Source organism: Musa acuminata, chromosome BXJ2-8 (assembly GCF_036884655.1).
Source record: "Musa acuminata AAA Group cultivar baxijiao chromosome BXJ2-8, Cavendish_Baxijiao_AAA, whole genome shotgun sequence".
In the NCBI taxonomy this organism is placed as follows: domain Eukaryota; kingdom Viridiplantae; phylum Streptophyta; class Magnoliopsida; order Zingiberales; family Musaceae; genus Musa; species Musa acuminata.
Genome location: NC_088345.1, coordinates 12,743,701 through 12,760,832, shown reverse-complemented (window position 1 = coordinate 12,760,832; position 17,132 = coordinate 12,743,701).

The following is a 17,132-nucleotide window of genomic DNA, read 5'->3' as shown; positions in this document are numbered from 1 at the left end:
CAAAATCACTTTTCTTACATTTTGAAAATTCATTGAAAGCAACTTAGATAGATTCCTATAAGATTAAAAATAGTTAAAATTCTTTAGTTCCAATTTGTATGATTGATTTTATACTAGCATGCTCTAGCCTTCGATACAAAAGCCATGCATCATCAAAAAATAATCTTTATCATAAAAATCATCAAGATCAATCGTAAACCATCTTCAATTAAAAGATTTATTACCAATAATTCTAATTCAAATAGTCTTTCTTTTATTATTATTATTGTTTCGACTAGTGAGCTTTGTGAAGTGTGTTGGATCTCTGGTTATATGTCTTGAGTATACATTATCAAGAGATTAATTTTTGCTCATAGCTTTCAATTGTAAAGATGTCTACAAGAAAGGTGGATTTGTTCTAGGTACCCATTTAACTTTCGGTCTCTCATGGTTAGATCAACCTATTTTGTCTTTTGGCATTAAGTTATTTACAGTTCATTTAGGAACCCAAACTAATTTTTGAGAGCTATATTTTTTAAATGAGCATTCATAAGCATAATGACCACATCTACCATAAAAGTTATACTTAATTTTAGGAATAACATGCAATGTAGGTCCTTTAACAAATATAGTCAGCTTTAGTTGAGTGTTACTACTCCCAAAGCAGATTCCTTCTTTTCTATGTATATGACCTTTGTCGATCATGTTTAATGATTTGTTTCTAATTTTAAATTTTTCTAAAGTTTATTATAATACTATATTTTCTTTCTTAAGTGAATCTAACTACATTAAGTAATTCATTATAAGGTAAAAAGGATTTGTTTGAGTCACTTACCTCATCATTGAGGCCCATTGGAGCGTAGTTTATCATCTCATCTTCATTGGTTTGCTCCTTGCCTTCGGATGTACTCTATTCGTCCCGAATGTACTCTATTCGTCCCGAGTCGCTTTAAGTGTTTTCTTCTTCTTTTGTGTGAGCATCTTCTTCTTCAATTGCAGACATTCGCTTTTAAAGTGGCCCGGCCTTTTGCATTTATAGTAAGTTATTATATCCTTTTTAAGTTTGTTTTTATTTTTTGATTCTTGTTTTATGAATTTTTTAAATTTTCTTGTGAGGAGTTCAAAGTCATTATCACTTGAGCTTTCGCTTGAGTAGTCTTCTTTAGTTCTAAGTGTCATATCCTTTATATTCTTTGGAATATTGTTCTCATATTCATCATGTACCTTACATATCGTATTATAGATTATTAATGATCCTATGAGTTCTTCAAGAGGAAAACAGTTCAAGTCCTTTGTTTCTTGAATAACAATTACTTTTGGATCGTAATTTTTAGGAAAGATCATAAAATTTTATTAACAAGTTTAAGGTTAGTAAAACTCTTACTAAGTGCTTTCAAACTATTGACAATATTCGTAAAACAGGTATATATGTCACCAATGGTTTCGCTTGACTTCATTCGAAATAATTCAAAACTATGCATCAAAAGATTGATCTTAGATTCTTTTACTATACTTGTGCCTTTGTGTATAACTTTAAGTGTGTGTCAAATATCATGTACTGTTTCACAAGTCGAAGTACGATTAAACTCATTTTTATCCCAAGCACAAATCAAAGCATTCATAGCTTTAGCATTTAATGAAAATATTTTCTTCTCAAAATCATTTCATTCATTCATTGGTTTAGAGGGTTTTTGAAAACCAAATTCAATGATATTCCATAAATTGAAATCCATAGAAAGCAAGAAAACTCTCATTCGTGTTTTCCAATACGTGTAGTCTATCCCATTGAACATAGGAGGACGAGTGATAAAGAACTCTCTTGATTGCCGACAAAAACCATTTAATATCTCTTGGGTGTTAAACTAAATGAGAGAAACTTGACTCTGATATAAACTATTAAGACCGTAAATGACACTAAGAGGGGGGGAGTGGATTAGTGCTTTTGTAAAATTTTATCAATTTAGAAAACTCCGTCCGATCAAAGTTGTATCGGAAAGATGTTTAACTTACAACATGTGTAAAAATAATGAGCAAGTAAATCAGTAAGTAATATGAATGAAAAGCATAAATAAAAATACAAACTGATTTATAGTGGTTCGGTCGTCTCAACCTATGTCCACTCCCGATTCCTCTTTACTCGAGGCCACCGGCTTTCACTATTAATCTTCTTTCAATGGGCGAAGATCAACTACCCTCTTTACAACTCTTTCTCATTTTTATAGGTTTAGGATAAAACCTTCACACCTCTCTTTTACACAAGACCCCACTCCTCCCTTAGAAAACTTCTAACTCTAGAAGGAAGAAACTCTAAACTTTAAAAAAGATTATAACACTTTTTCTTTAAGGATTTTTCCCCCCTTTCTACTATTTTTCTTACTTACCCAAGCAGAAATAATTGGGGTATTTATAGACCCCAAATGACTTCAAAAATAAAGCCAAAAAAAGTCTTATCCTAGATTTCTAGGGTATCAACGGTACCACTACCTGCAGCACTACCAATTGACGGTACCATCGCTTGACACATGGGAGACGGTGTAGTGGTAGTACTACCACCAATCTGGGTGGTACAATCACTTGACACTGGCGGTACCACCGTCGGGTCTTTCAAAAAAACGTACACTTCGTATATTCCAGCTTATAGACGGTTCCACCGCTTGACCTAACTGTGGGTCACTTAATGGGTCTCCCAATGGGCCTAAATCAGCCCCAAATCAAGCCCAATAAGCCCTAATTGAGTTATCATGGTTACACCCAAAACTAACTCAATTAAGACCTAAACTACTTCGATCTAGACACACTCGATTACAAGCATAAATCCTATGTTGTTTGACATGTCATTGGTTCATCTGATGCTTCATCCGATCATTTGGTGCATCGTCTTCTCCTTCGGCGTATTGTTCGATCCATCAGCATATTGACCTCCCGCAACATCCGATATTTTTTGGCGCAATATCTGATCCTTTTAGCTTGATGTATGAACTGACCTCCCATAACATTCAATCTTCTTGGCGTAATATCCTTGTATATAAGTATATAGTCTTTCATCTCCTATAGATATTTAATTATTTTCTTTATATCTTTTTAATATTTCATTCAGAGTTGCTATGATATTTATCCAACATTCTAATTATAAAATTTTTATCTAGTACATATTTGATTCCTTTCTAAATTTCTTAGGATGCTAGCTTTGATCAAATTTTTTACCTCTACTAATATATGTATCATTAGTTGTATACTAAATCTTTTTAATATTCTTTTTTACCTCATGTAAAATGTGTATAATTAGTTGTATAAAATTATATACTAAATCTCTTTAATACTCAATCAATATATTCGTTCTAAGAGAGGGGGGGGAGGGGGGTGAATTAGTACGTACATAAAAATTACGTCGAGTCAAAAATCTTTGTACGATAAAACCATATCAAGGAGTGTTTAAATTTAAAAATATTCGTAACAGTGTGTAGTTAAAGCAATGAAGAAGTAAAGCAGTTTGCAATAAAAGTAAACAACAAAACAGAAATGCAAACCGATTTATAGTGGTTCGGTTATCGTGACCTACGTCTACTCCCGATTCCTCTTCACTCGAGGCCATCGGCTTCCACTATCTATCTTCTTTCTAATGGGTGAAGATCAACTATCCTTACACTCTTTTTCTTTTTTACAAGTTCAGGAGAAAACCTTTACACTCCTCTTTTACAAGTGTTCCCTCACACACCTCCCTTAGGACTATCATTAAGCTCTTGGAGGAGGGATTATATACTTAAAAAAGTTTTACAACCTTAGAATCATAGAGTTTTTGCTCTCTTTTCATGTGTATTCTAAATAAGAATTTGTAGGGTATTTATAGACCCTAAATGACTTCAAAACTTGGAGCCAAAATTCAAATCCCTGAGTTTTTGGGGCACAAGCGGTACTACCAACCAGTCTGGTGGTACAAACGCCTGACATACTGATACTAGGCAGTACCACTGCTTGACAGCATGAAAAAAAATGTTCTTGACTTTTCCAGCTTATGGGTGGTTCCACCTAACCTTGGGTGACCGAATGAGTCTTCCACTTGGCCCAAAACTGTCCCAACTCAGGCCCAATGGGCTCATAACTGAGTTGGAATGGTTACACCCGAAACTAACTCAATTATGACCTAAACTAACTCGATCTAGACAAATTATTACAAAGCATGAATAATCTATTCTCCAGCATGTCATTAGTTCTTTCGATGCTTCGTCCGATCCTTCGGCGCATCGTTCTCTCTTTCGTCGTATTGTCCAATCAGCATATTAACACCCACAACTTCCGATCTCCTTGGCGCAATGTCTGATTCTTCAGCCTGATGCATGAACTCATGGCATGAAGCCTTCTAGCGACACGTCGATTGTTCCTCCGATCTGACATCCAATCTTCTAACATATTCAATTTCGGCCCAACTTCGGTGGCCTCAATAGAGGAGGAATCGAGAGTAGACGTAGGTTGACCGAACCACTATAAATTTGGTGTGCATTCTCTTTTGCTCTTCATTATTGTTGTTCTATGTTTTTAATTGCTTATTACATTTACTTCAAGTGAAACATACTTTCGATATCAATTCTGATACAGGTTTCATCGAATCAAACTTTTTAAAATCATTGAAGTTTTCTGAATCAATGAAATTTTTAACATAAGCACTAACTCACCCCCCCTCTCTTAGTGCCAACTCGATCCTAATAGTTGGTATCAAAGCCAAGTTTTTCTCATTTAGTTTAACACCCAAGAGAAATGGTTTTTCCCGGCCATCATGAGGGTCTTTCTATTACTCATCCTCCTATGTTCAATGGGATAAACTACACGTATTGGAAAACTACAAGTTGAGATCCAAAAGTGACGATAATACAAGAAGCAAAGGACTTGAAAAACTTTGCTCTTGAAGAACTTCTCGGGTCATTAATGACCAGCAAAATGACATGTAAGGCACATGATAAACATGATGAACATGAGAACAACCTTCCAAAGAACATGAAGGATATAACACTTAGAACTAAAGAAGACCACTCGAGCGAAAGCTTAAGTGATGATGAGGATTGACACTTCTAATAAGAAAATTCAAAAGATTCATAAGAAGAAACAAAACAAATTTTGTAAAACAAAATACTAAGAACAAAAATGAACTAAAAAATGACACAATCATATGCTACGAATGCAAGAAGCCAAGGCACTTCAAAAATGAATGTCCCCAAGAGAAGAAGAAGCTATCAAAGAAAAAGAAGGCACTTAAGGTAACTGGAGATGATTCAAGTGCATCCGAAGATGAGGAGTAAACCAACAAAGAATAAGTTGCAAACTACGTATTAATGGCATTTAGTGATGAGGTAAGTGACTCAATCGAAGCTCATTTATCTTTTGATGAATTATTAAGTGTTTTTCATGATTTATTTGATGAATGTAAATTAGTTGATAAAAAATATAAATTATTAAAAAAGGAGCATGCTTCTCTTATTAGTGAATTTTATGCTAATCATAGGTGCCCAGCAAGCCAATCACATGAGTTATGGCATGTGTGACTTGACACATAGTCATTTTGCTTATTATATTTTGGCATTTATTGTTGAATCTCGGATTTTGATGATGAAACCAATTAATAAGTGTTTATGATTTGATCTGCGTTTTGAGTGACGCATAATGCTTCGATCAGGGAGAGACAATTAAAGTAGGAAGAATCATATTGGGCCGGAGGAAAACATGTCAGAAGATTAGACGTCGGGCCGGAGGATCGATCGACGTATTGACAAAAGGCTTCCAGCCATGGATTCGAGCATCAGGCTAAGAAGAGCGAATATTGCGCCAAGGATATCGGAGTTGCGGAGGTCAACTGGCTGATTGGGTAATAGGCCGTAAGAGAGGACGATGCGCCAAAGAATCAGATGAAGCATCGATGGACCAATGACATGTTGGATGACATAATTTATACTTAGTAATAATTGTCTAGATCGAAGTGTATCTTTATATGTGCAGGATTAACTACGAAAGCAAGGCATAAAGCAAAATGAAGTCTTGGAGTCAAGAACGCGATTTCGTTGGGAGTCCGGACGTTCGTCGGAAGTTCTGCCAGAACCAACCAAGTCTAGGAGCTTGCTAAAGAAGCTTGTCGGAACTTGCCAAGAAGATCGTCGTGAAGTCCAGGAGCTTGTCGGGAGTTCACTGAAACATTACCGAGAGATTCTCGGAGGTTCGCCGAAAGATCGCCGGAAGAAACTAGACTTACGGACTTATTTAGCTTAGGAAATGTCTTAGAATTCATAGTTAGTATATAATTGGGATTGGAATTGGGCCAACTCAATTAGGGGCTAGTTGGGCCCATATAAGAACTGTGTTGGGCCCAATGAAAAGGCCCAAACAGTGCCCCAAGAGGTGACATTGTCATGGCACAGTCTCCGTATCGCCTAGACACAGCCTCCGAGAGGCTGCAGGAGGTGGTACTGCCCAGTGGCAGGGTGCCAGGCGGTGGTACTGTCTCTGTCAGGTGGTGGTACCGCCCGTACCCAAGAAACCCGAGATGAGATGTTTTGATGCTCTAAGTTTGAATCAACTTGAAGCCTAAATACCTCTCTTATCTCTGGTTAAACAACACAAACACAGAGAGTTTAAAAGTGATAAAATGCTGTAGAAATCTCTTTAGAAATCCCCTCCTCTAGCTTAAACTTAGAATTCTATTTAGTGAGGAGTGTGTGCTTATAAAGATTGTCTCCTAAACCTGTGAAAAGGAGAAGAGGAGTGTAAGAAGGAGGTTAATCTTTGCCTATTAAAGGAAGATCGATAGTGGACACTGGTGGTCTCGACGAAAGAGGAATCGACGGATGGGATGTAGGTCACGATGACCAAACCACTATAAAAATCTGATTTACCTTTTCTTTTGTGCAATTTATCTTACTACAAACCTCCTTACCTTCTTACTGTGCTTTTACTATGCCTATTCTCGTATACGCTTTCAAGTTTCCGAAATTAATTTGTATCATACGAAGCGAAGAGATTTTCAGAACCAACGTGATTTTTACCGCTGCACTAATTCACCCCCCCTCCTAGTGCCGACTCGTTCCTAACATTTATCACTTTATATTGACTATTGCATATATGCATGTATATATTGTGATGTCCTTGGATCTGTGCAATGAGAATTGGATCGTGATGAGATCACGATAATGAGACTGATTCGCCTTTAAACACAAATCCTAAATAGTCTCAGTCATAGGTTACTCGAGAGGGACATCGAGATAACCAGACAGACTGGTGTGCTATATACCTGTCCATATAATGGATGCATCTAGTCTCATAGTTGCTCGTGTAGGGACACTAGGGATATAGTACAGGTGCTCATTGGAGAATAAGTTCACTGATTGATCCGCTTACGGAATGCTGGATGACTTATGATACCTTATTGTCAGACAGTGATTCCGTAGTCCCAATGGTGTATTTGGTTCTTAGACTTGAGACACCAAGGATATCTTGTATGAGTGCTTCATTCTTTGATACCGGACTTATAAGTTTGGATGTCTCAAATTTAGGACAACCGATCATCGAGAGTGGTAGTCAACCTTATGAGGGCTATTGAGTGTCGATAGAGGATCATCCACTCTCGGTGTCATTATAGGAATATCTCATATGTTCTTGCTCAGACAAATTCCTAGCCATGGTTATTCGGATTGAGAGAGAAAGAGTTCTCCAGGAGAATCCGATTAAAGTAAGACTCGAGAAGAAACCATATGGGTTTGATAGTACCATGCCCGGTATACGATCTCTGAGATATTAGATGGATGCGAGACTATAGGTGCTAGTCATAAGTGTCCAGCAAGCCAATCGCGTGAGTGATGGCACGTGTGACTTGATACATAATCTTTTTGCTTATTATATTTTGGCGTATATCACTTTATAACTATTGCATATGTGCATATATATATTATGATGTCCTTGGATTTGTGCAATGGGAATCGGATCGTGATGAGATCACGATAATGAGATCGATTCACCTTTAAACACATATCCTAAATAATCCCGGTCATAGGTTACTCGAGAGGGACATCGTGATAACCGGACAGACTGGTGTGCTGTATACCCGTCCATATGATGGATGCAGCTGGTCTCATAGCTGCTCGTGTAGGGACACTAGGGATACAGTACAGGTGCTCATTGGAGAATGAGTTCACTGATTGATCCGCTTACGGAATGCTGGATGGTTGATGATGTCTTATTGTCAGACAGCGATTCCGTAGTCCTAGTGGTATATATGGTCCTTAGACTTGAGACACCAAGGATGTCCTGTATGAGTGCTCCGCTCTTTGATACCAAACTTATAGGTTTAGCTATCCCAGATCTAGTATAGCTGGTCATTGGGAGTGGTAGTCGACCTTACGAGGGCTATTGAGTGTCGATAGAGGATCATCCACTCTCGGCGTCATGAGAGGAATATCCTATGTGTTCTTGCTCAGACAAATCCCTGGCCAGGGTCATTCGGGTTGAGAGAGAAAGTGTTCTCCGGGAGAATCCGATTAGAGCGAGACTCGAGTAGAAACCGTATGGGTCTGACATCACCATGCTCGATATATGGTCTCTGGGATATTAGATGGATGAGGGACTATAGGTACACGGTAACTGAGGACAGACAAGTCCAATGGATTGGATTCCCCTGTATCGTCTAGGGACTAAAGCGTAGTGGCCTAGTACTTCCGTAGTTGATGAGTCAAGTGAATTACTACAGAGATAATAATTCACTGAGTTAGAAGGAGTTATGACAGGTATGACTCACGGCCAGCTCGATATTGGGCATAGAGGGTCACACACATATGATAGGCATTGCGATGAGTAGAGGTTCAGATATGAGATATCCGACGGAGCCCTTGTCTTATTGGATGCAGATCCAATACCCACTAGGGGAGGACCCATTAGGGTTTGACAGGGGATCTCTATAAATAGGAGGGATTCAGAGCCTCATAGGCTAGAGCCTTTGCTTGCCTTTCCTATTCTCCTCTTCCTCTCCACCTCAGAGCAGGCCTGGAGTTTTGAGGAGTGTCGTCGCAACCATGCTGTGTGGATCACCGCTAGAGAGGAGGACGCTTGACCTCCTTCACCCTCTCCTAAGGATCTGCAAGGAAACAGGGATATACGATCTCCCTAGGTAACACAACCTACTCTATACGCAGTTTTGAGTTTCGCGGATTTTGCGCACCAATCTTCGCACGACGACGAACATCTTTTTGGGAATCGGGGATTTTGTTTTCTTGTTCTTCCGCTGCGCATGTGATGTCGCCCCTAAGATTTCCCAACAATAGGTACATGATAACTGAGGATAGACAGGTATAATGGATTGGATTCCCCTATATCGTCTAAGGACTATGGCGTAGTGGCCTAGTATGCCCGTAGTCGATGAGTCGAGTGAATTATTATGGAGATAATAATTTACTGAGCCAGAAGGAGTTCTGATAGGTATGATTTATGACTAGCTCAATATTAGGCCTAGAGGGTCATTCACATATTGTAGGTGTTGAGATAAGTAGAGGTTTGGATATGAGATATCCGTCAGACCCCATATCTTATTAGATATCCAATAAGCCCATGAATTATTGGATCTCATGGACGAGATCCAATAAAAGCTCATGTATTGGATAGAGATCCATTAATCTAAGAGGCTTGGATAATTGGATGAAGATCCAATGCCCAATAAGGGAGGATCCATTAGGGTTAAGTTGATAGGGGACCTCTATAAATAGGAGGGATTCAGTGGTTCATAGGCTAAAGCCTTTACTTGCCTCTCCTATTCTCCTCCCCCCTTCTCTACCTCAGAGCAGGCCTAATATTTTGAGGAGCGTCGTCACAGCCCTGCTGTGTGGATCACCGCTAGAGAGGAGGGCACTTGACTTCCTTCACTCTCTCTTAGAGATCTGCAATGATTCAGAGATATACGATCTCCTTAGGCAACACAATCTACTCTATACGCAGTTTTAAGTTTTGTGGATCTTTGCGCACTAATCTTCACACAATGACGAACAAATCTTTGGAAAATTAGAGATTTTATTTTTTATTCTTTTGCTGCGCATATAATGTCGCCCTCAAGATTTTTCAACAGTGGTATCAGAGCTAGGTTGTTCGTGCGATAGATTGATTTTGAACTACGTGTGTTGTGCTTTGGAAAAACTTTTGGCATCAAAAGCGAGAAAGGGCAGCAATTGTTGCTGCCCTTGCTGCCGTCGCAGATGGCAGTGCTACCATCTACGTGCAGGCAGGCCCCCTGCAGCCGTGCCCGTAGGTAGGGCCGTAGGCACGGTGGCCACCTGCGCACAGGCACGATGCCCGCATGCAAGGGCGGCGCCTGCGCCCGCGGGCAGAGGCGTTACAAGGCGAGGCGCTTGCGCCTGCGGGCTGAGGCACTATAGGGCAACGACGCTTACGGCCGCTGCTCTCGCGGGCAAAATCCCCCTAGGGGCAGTCACTCGGCGTGGCAGTACCGCTTGCGGGCATTGCCCCGTGGGCAGAACCGCCCGTGGAGGTGGCGGTGCCAGCAGGGGCGCCCGCCTGCCAGGGCGGTGTCGCCCGTAAGCGAGTCACCCGTAGGCCAGGGCAGCACCCCCGCCCCCCGCCGCCGGTAGGGTGGCGGCGGCAGCTACAATAGCAAGGGAGAAATTAATTAGGGCATTCTTGGGCAAAAGATAGTTTTACCCCCTTAGAATTTCAAAAATTCTAGATTCTATCTTTTTATCTAAATTATAAAAATACCCCTCAGAGGAGGGCGAGATGGATGATCACAAGGCATGGAGATGCACCGCTGCCCACATAGATCTTGATGTAAGTGATTAGGTCCACTGGCTCAGGCCTGATCACATTAGGCTGTGGTCCATGTTTATATGGTGTGATTGCTTATACACCTACTAGATATGTATATATATATTTGCGTACGATGTAGATATATATTAAATATGTATATGTGTGACATGTCATATTAGGAGACCAAATCATAGAAACCCCTCTCTCGATAATATTAAGTTGGTAAACATGAGGCAATTAGATTGAGCTACGTGGCCTTCCATTGTTATAGGTAGGGACCGATTCCCGGTGAAGGTTGAGTTGGTCGAGTCTCTCGAGGCTCACATACATCGCGATTCACTATCTTGCCTACGACATAGAGATGTCACCAATGACCTAAGGACATAGTAAGCTTAGTCGAGTCCCTCGAGGGTATATCATCAATTCAGACTCATCTTGTAACGATAGTGTTGACTTAACCGAATATCATGGTTGGTCGAGTCCCTCGAGACCATGGTGATTCAGAGGCCAAACAGGATGAGAATCACAAGGAGGTGATTGGCAAGAGTTGCCTACCTATTGAGCTTAGTGTGATTGGTCGAGTCCCTCGAGGTTATACTAAGACGCTGATTAGATCCTGATCCCCACTAGAAATCTGCTGGAGACTTTCGTTTCACGTGCTGAGGGCGTCGTATGACTCTCTAGTAAAATAGTGGGAGCATATTAAGATAGAAGTCAAAATCTTGATTGTTTATTTTTATAAAATCTGCATGTTATTTATTTCTACTGTATCTTTATTTTTAAAAAAAATTATCGCTTTCAAATCCCTTACATTGCATACTTGATGTCAACCGCTTCACTGATCCAAATTATACGAATTGGCTCCACAACTTAAGAATTATTCTCACGACGGAGAAAATAGAGTACGTCATTGATATAGTGATGCCTACACTTATGGAAGGGATAAGCAAGCATAAGATTGCTCGCTATATGAAGTATATTGATGACTCCACTCTTACTTAGTGTTACATGTTGGGCTCTATGACTCCTAAGTTACAGAGACAACATGAAAAGATGGATGCCAGATCCATTCTCCTACATGTCCATAAACTATTTGAGGAATAGGGAAGGACTCAGCGATATGAGATATCCAAGAGCCTCTTCCACGCTACGATAACCAAGGGGACACCGGTTCAGAACCATGTCCTAAAAATGATTGAGTGGATAGAAAAACTCATAGGTCTAGGAATGATCCTAGAGGATAACTTATGTGCAGACATTGTGCTTCAGTCCCTACTAGATTTCTTTTCACAGTTCATAATAAATTTTAATATGAACAAGCTTAATGTGACTCTCCCGAAGCTCCTTGATATGTTGAGGGAGGAAGAGAGCACTATAAAAAATGAGAAACTAGTTCTCTACACTGGTGAGACCAAAAAGAAAAGGAAAGCATAAAAGTCCCTTATGAAGGTCAAGGGCAAGGGCCGACTAGGTAAAGCAAAGATTACTAAGAAAGTCCGGTAAAGGACAAAGGCTAGTGCTTCCACTATGGCAAAGATGGGCACCGAAAGAGGAACTGCAAAGAATACCTTGCAAAGAAGGAGAAACATAAGCTTAGAGAAGATTCAGGTACATTCATGATCAATCTCCAGTTGTCAGATTTTTGTAATAGTGCATTAGTATTGGATATCGGTGTTGCTTATCACATCTGTAATTTGTTGTAGATTCTAGCAAAGCCTTGGAGATTCATGAGAGGAATATTGCATAATAGTTTGTTTATGCTAGACACTGCTCCACATATTATGAATGTAAGTGTGTCTAAGAGAAGACGAGATGAGGTGAACAGTGCATACTTGTAGCATTGTAAGCTAGGTCACATCTATGAGGGAATGATTCAAAAATTACTAAAGGATGGATATATGATCCATACGACTATGAGTCATATACAACTTGCGAGCCTTGCTTTCATGGAAAAATGACTAACTTTTCATTTAGTGGAACTAAAAAGAAAGCCATTGAGTTACTGGATCTCATACATAGTGATGTATGTGGACCCATGTCAACTCATGTCATTGATGGTTACTCCTACTTCATTACCTTCACTGATGATTTCTCAATGTATAGATATGTGTACTTAATGAAGTACAAGTCTGAGGCCTTTAATAAATTCAAAGAGTATAAGAATGAAGTGGAGAACAGACTGGAAAGAGTATCAAGCCTATTCGATCAGATCGAGAAGGTGAGTACTTAAGTATAGAGTTTACCCAGTTCCTCAAGGACCATGAGATTTTATCCCAATGGACACCTCCTTGTACATCTCAATTCAATGATATGTTTGAAAGGAGAAATCATATGCTGTTAGGTATGGTACGGTCCATGATGAGTTTCGCTAACCTATCCATCTCATTCTAGGGATATGTCTTAGAGACCGCAGCTTACCTTCTGAATAGAGTTCCAACAAAATAGATAGTGTCTACACCATATGAGATATAGAAAGGGAAGAAGTCCGATCTTAAGGTTGTTAAGATTTGGGGTTGCCCTGCCCACGTTAAAAGACACAACCCCGATAAGTTGGAATCAAGGACGAAATGGTGCAAGTTTGTGAGATACTCCAAAGAAACTTGTGGGTATTATTTCTATCATCTCGAGGACTAAAAGGTTTTTATAGCTAAGAGAGCGATATTCCTTGAGAAGGAACACATTCTTGGTAGAGACAGTGGGAGCATGATAGAGTTAAGCAAGGTTGGAGAACCTAGCTCAAGCACCACCCTACAGCCCGAGTCTGTTCAGGTACCTAATACACAAGTAACTTTACATAGGTCCGGTAGAGTATCTCATCCTCCTGAGAGATATGTGGGATATATTAGCGGAGAGGATGTTGAGAATATTGATCCTCAGACTTATGATGAGGCTATTATAAGTATAGACTCCGGGAAGTGGCAAGAAGCCATGAATTCTGAGATGGATTTCATGTACTCCAACAATGTTTGGAACCTAGTTGATATGCTTGAGGGTATTGTATCTATCGGTTGCAAGTGGATCTTTAAGAAAAAAATCAGAGTAGATAGAAAGGTAGAGACCAATAAAGCAAGGCTAGTGGCTAAGGGGTATCGTCAAAGGCAAGGTGTTGACTATGACGAAACCTTCTCACCCATAGCAATGCTAAAATCTATCTAAATTCTATTGGTTATTGCAGCACAATATAATTATAAGATCTGGCAGATGGATGTGAAAACTGCATTCCTCAATGGGAACCTCGAGGAGGAGGTGTATATGATACAACCCGAGGGATTCATGTACAAGGACTGCCTAGATAAGGTGTGCAGGTTGCTTAGATCCATTTATGAACTAAAGCAAGCTTTCCGAAGTTGGAACATAAGATTTGATGAGGTAATCAGATCTTATGACTTCGTTAAAAACGAAGATGAGCCTTGTGTGTACAGGAAAGTAAGTGGGAGAGCTATCACCTTTTTGGTGTTATATGTGACTGATATCTTGATCATTGGGAATGATGTAGGAATGCTATCTACAGTAAAGACTTGGTTATCTAGATACTTCTCCATGAAGGACTTAGGGGAAGCATCCTATATGTTAGGAATTCAGATCTATAGAGATAGATCCAAGAGGATGCTTAGCTTGTCCCAATCTAGGTACATAGACACTATTGTCAAAAGGTTTGACATGAAAAATTCCTAGAGATGTATCATACCGATGAGACATGAGATATCACTTTCTAAGAGTATATCCCCAAAGACTCCTAAAGAAAAGACGAACATGGATATGATACCCTATGCCTCAATGATAGGCCCTATTATATATGTCATGCTATATACCAGGCCTGATATAACGCATACTCTGAGTGTCACGAGCAAGTATCAGGCGGATCCAAGCTTGGAGCACTGGAAAGTAATAAAGTATATTCTTAAGTAGTTGAGAAGGACTAAGGATCTTTTACTAGTATATGGAGGTAGTAGCCTCAGGGTTGAAGGCTACACAGACTCAAGTTTTCAATCTAATGTCAATGATAGCAAGTCAAATTCAGGATATGTGTACACCTTAAATGGAGGAGCGGTATACTAGAAGAGTTCTAAGCAAGATACTACTGCTGACTAAACCACAGAGGCAGAGTACATTACTGTAGTAGAGGCAGCAAAAGAGATAGTTTGGATGAAGAAGTTCATCACAGATCTGGGAGTCGTGCCGGGTAGTGAGGAGCCGATTTCCTTATATTACGATAACAACGGGGCGATTGCTCAAGCGAAGGAACCCAGGTCTTATCAGAAATCTAAGCATATTCTGAGGAGGTTCCACCTGATCAAAGAGATCGTGACCCGAGGAGATGTAGTAGTGGAAAGAGTTACATCCGAATAAAACATTGCAGATCCACTAACAAAGCCATTGTCTCAAATTGTCTTTGAGCGTTACAAGGGTCTGACATGGATTAAACACATAGGTAATTTGCTTTAGGTCAAATGGGAGATTGCTAGTCATAGGTGCCTAACAAGCCAATCACGTGAGTGATAGCATGTGTGACTTGACACGCAGTCGTTTTGCTTATTACATTTTAGCATTTATCATTTTATATTTACTATTGCATATATACATGTATATATTACGATGTCCTTGGATCTGTGCAATGAGAATCGGATCGTGATAAGATTACAATAATGAGACCGATTCGCCTTTAAACATAGATCCTAAATAATCCAGGTCATAGGTTACTCGAGAGGGACATCGAGATAACCAGACAGACTAGTGTGCTATATACTCGTCCATATAATAGATGCAGTTGGTCTCATAGCTGCTCGTGTAGGGACACTAGGGATACAGTACAGGTACTCATTGGAGAATGAGTTCACTGATTGATCCACTTATGGAATGTTGGATGGTTGATGATACCTTATTGTCAGACAGGGATTCCGTAGTCCCAGTGGTGTATTTGGTCCTTAGACTTGAGACACCAAGGATTTCATATATGAGTGCTTCATTCTTTGATACCAGACTTATAGGTTTGGATGTTCCAGATCTAGTACAACCGGTCATCGGGAGTGGTAGTCAACTTTACCAAGGCTATTGAGTGTCGATTAAGGATCATCCACTCTCGATGTCATGAGAGGAATATCTCATATGTTCTTGCTCAGACAAATCCCTAGCCATGGTCATTCGGATTGAGAGAGAAATAATTCGCTAAGAGAATACAATTAGAGCAAGACTCGAGAAGAAATCGTATGGGTTTGACAACACCATGCCTGGTATATGGTCTCTGGGATATTAGATGGATGTGGGACTATAGGTACATGGTAACTAAGGACAGATAAGTTCAATGGATTGGATTTCCCTATATCATCTGGGGACTATGGCATATTGGCCTAGTATGTCCCAAGTCGATGAGTCGAGTGAATTATTATCTCCATAATAATTCACTGAGCCAAAAGGAGTTCTGACATATATGACTCACGACCAGCTCGATATTGGGCCTAGAGGGTTACATACATATGGTAGACATTGTGATGGGTAGAGGTTTAGATATGAGATATCCGTCGGACCCCCCAGCTTATTTGATATCCAATAAGCCTCTGAATTATTGGATCCCATGGACGAGATCCAATAAAAGCTCATAAGAGATTATTGGATAGAGATCCATTAATCTAATAGGCTTGGGTAGTTGGATAAAGATCTAATATCCAATAGGGAAGGATCCATTAGGGTCTAATTTGTTGGGAAATCATAGGGGGCGACATCATATGCGCAGCGGAAGAACAAGAAAACAAAAATCCCCGATTCCCAAAAAGATGTTCATCGTCGTGCGAAGATTGGTGCGCAAAATCCGCAAAAAACACAAAACTGCGTATAAAGATTATGTTACCTAGGGAGATCGTATATCCCTGTTTCCTTGCAGATCCTTAGGAGAGGGTGAAGGAGGTCAAGCGTCCTCCTCTCTAGCAGTGATCTACACAGCAGGGTTGCGACGACGCTCCTCAAAACTCCAGGCCTACTCTGAGGGGGAGAGGGAGAGGAGAATAGGAAGGGCAAGCAAAGACTCTAGCCTATGAGGCTGTGAATCCCTCCTATTTATAGAGATCCCGTGTCAAAACCCTAATGGGTCCTTTCCCTAGTGGGTATTGGATCTGCATCCAATAAGACAAGGGCTCCGTCGGATATCTCATATCCGAACCTCTACTCATCGCAATGCCTACCATATGTGTGTGACCCTCTAGGCTCAATATCGAGCTGGCCGTGAGTCATACCTGTCAGAACTCCTTCTAACTCAGTGAATTATTATCTCTGTAATAATTCACTCGACTCATCGACTACGGAAGTACTAGGCCACTACGCCGTAGTCCCCAGACGATACAGGGGAATCCAATCCATTGGACCTGTCTGTCCTCAGT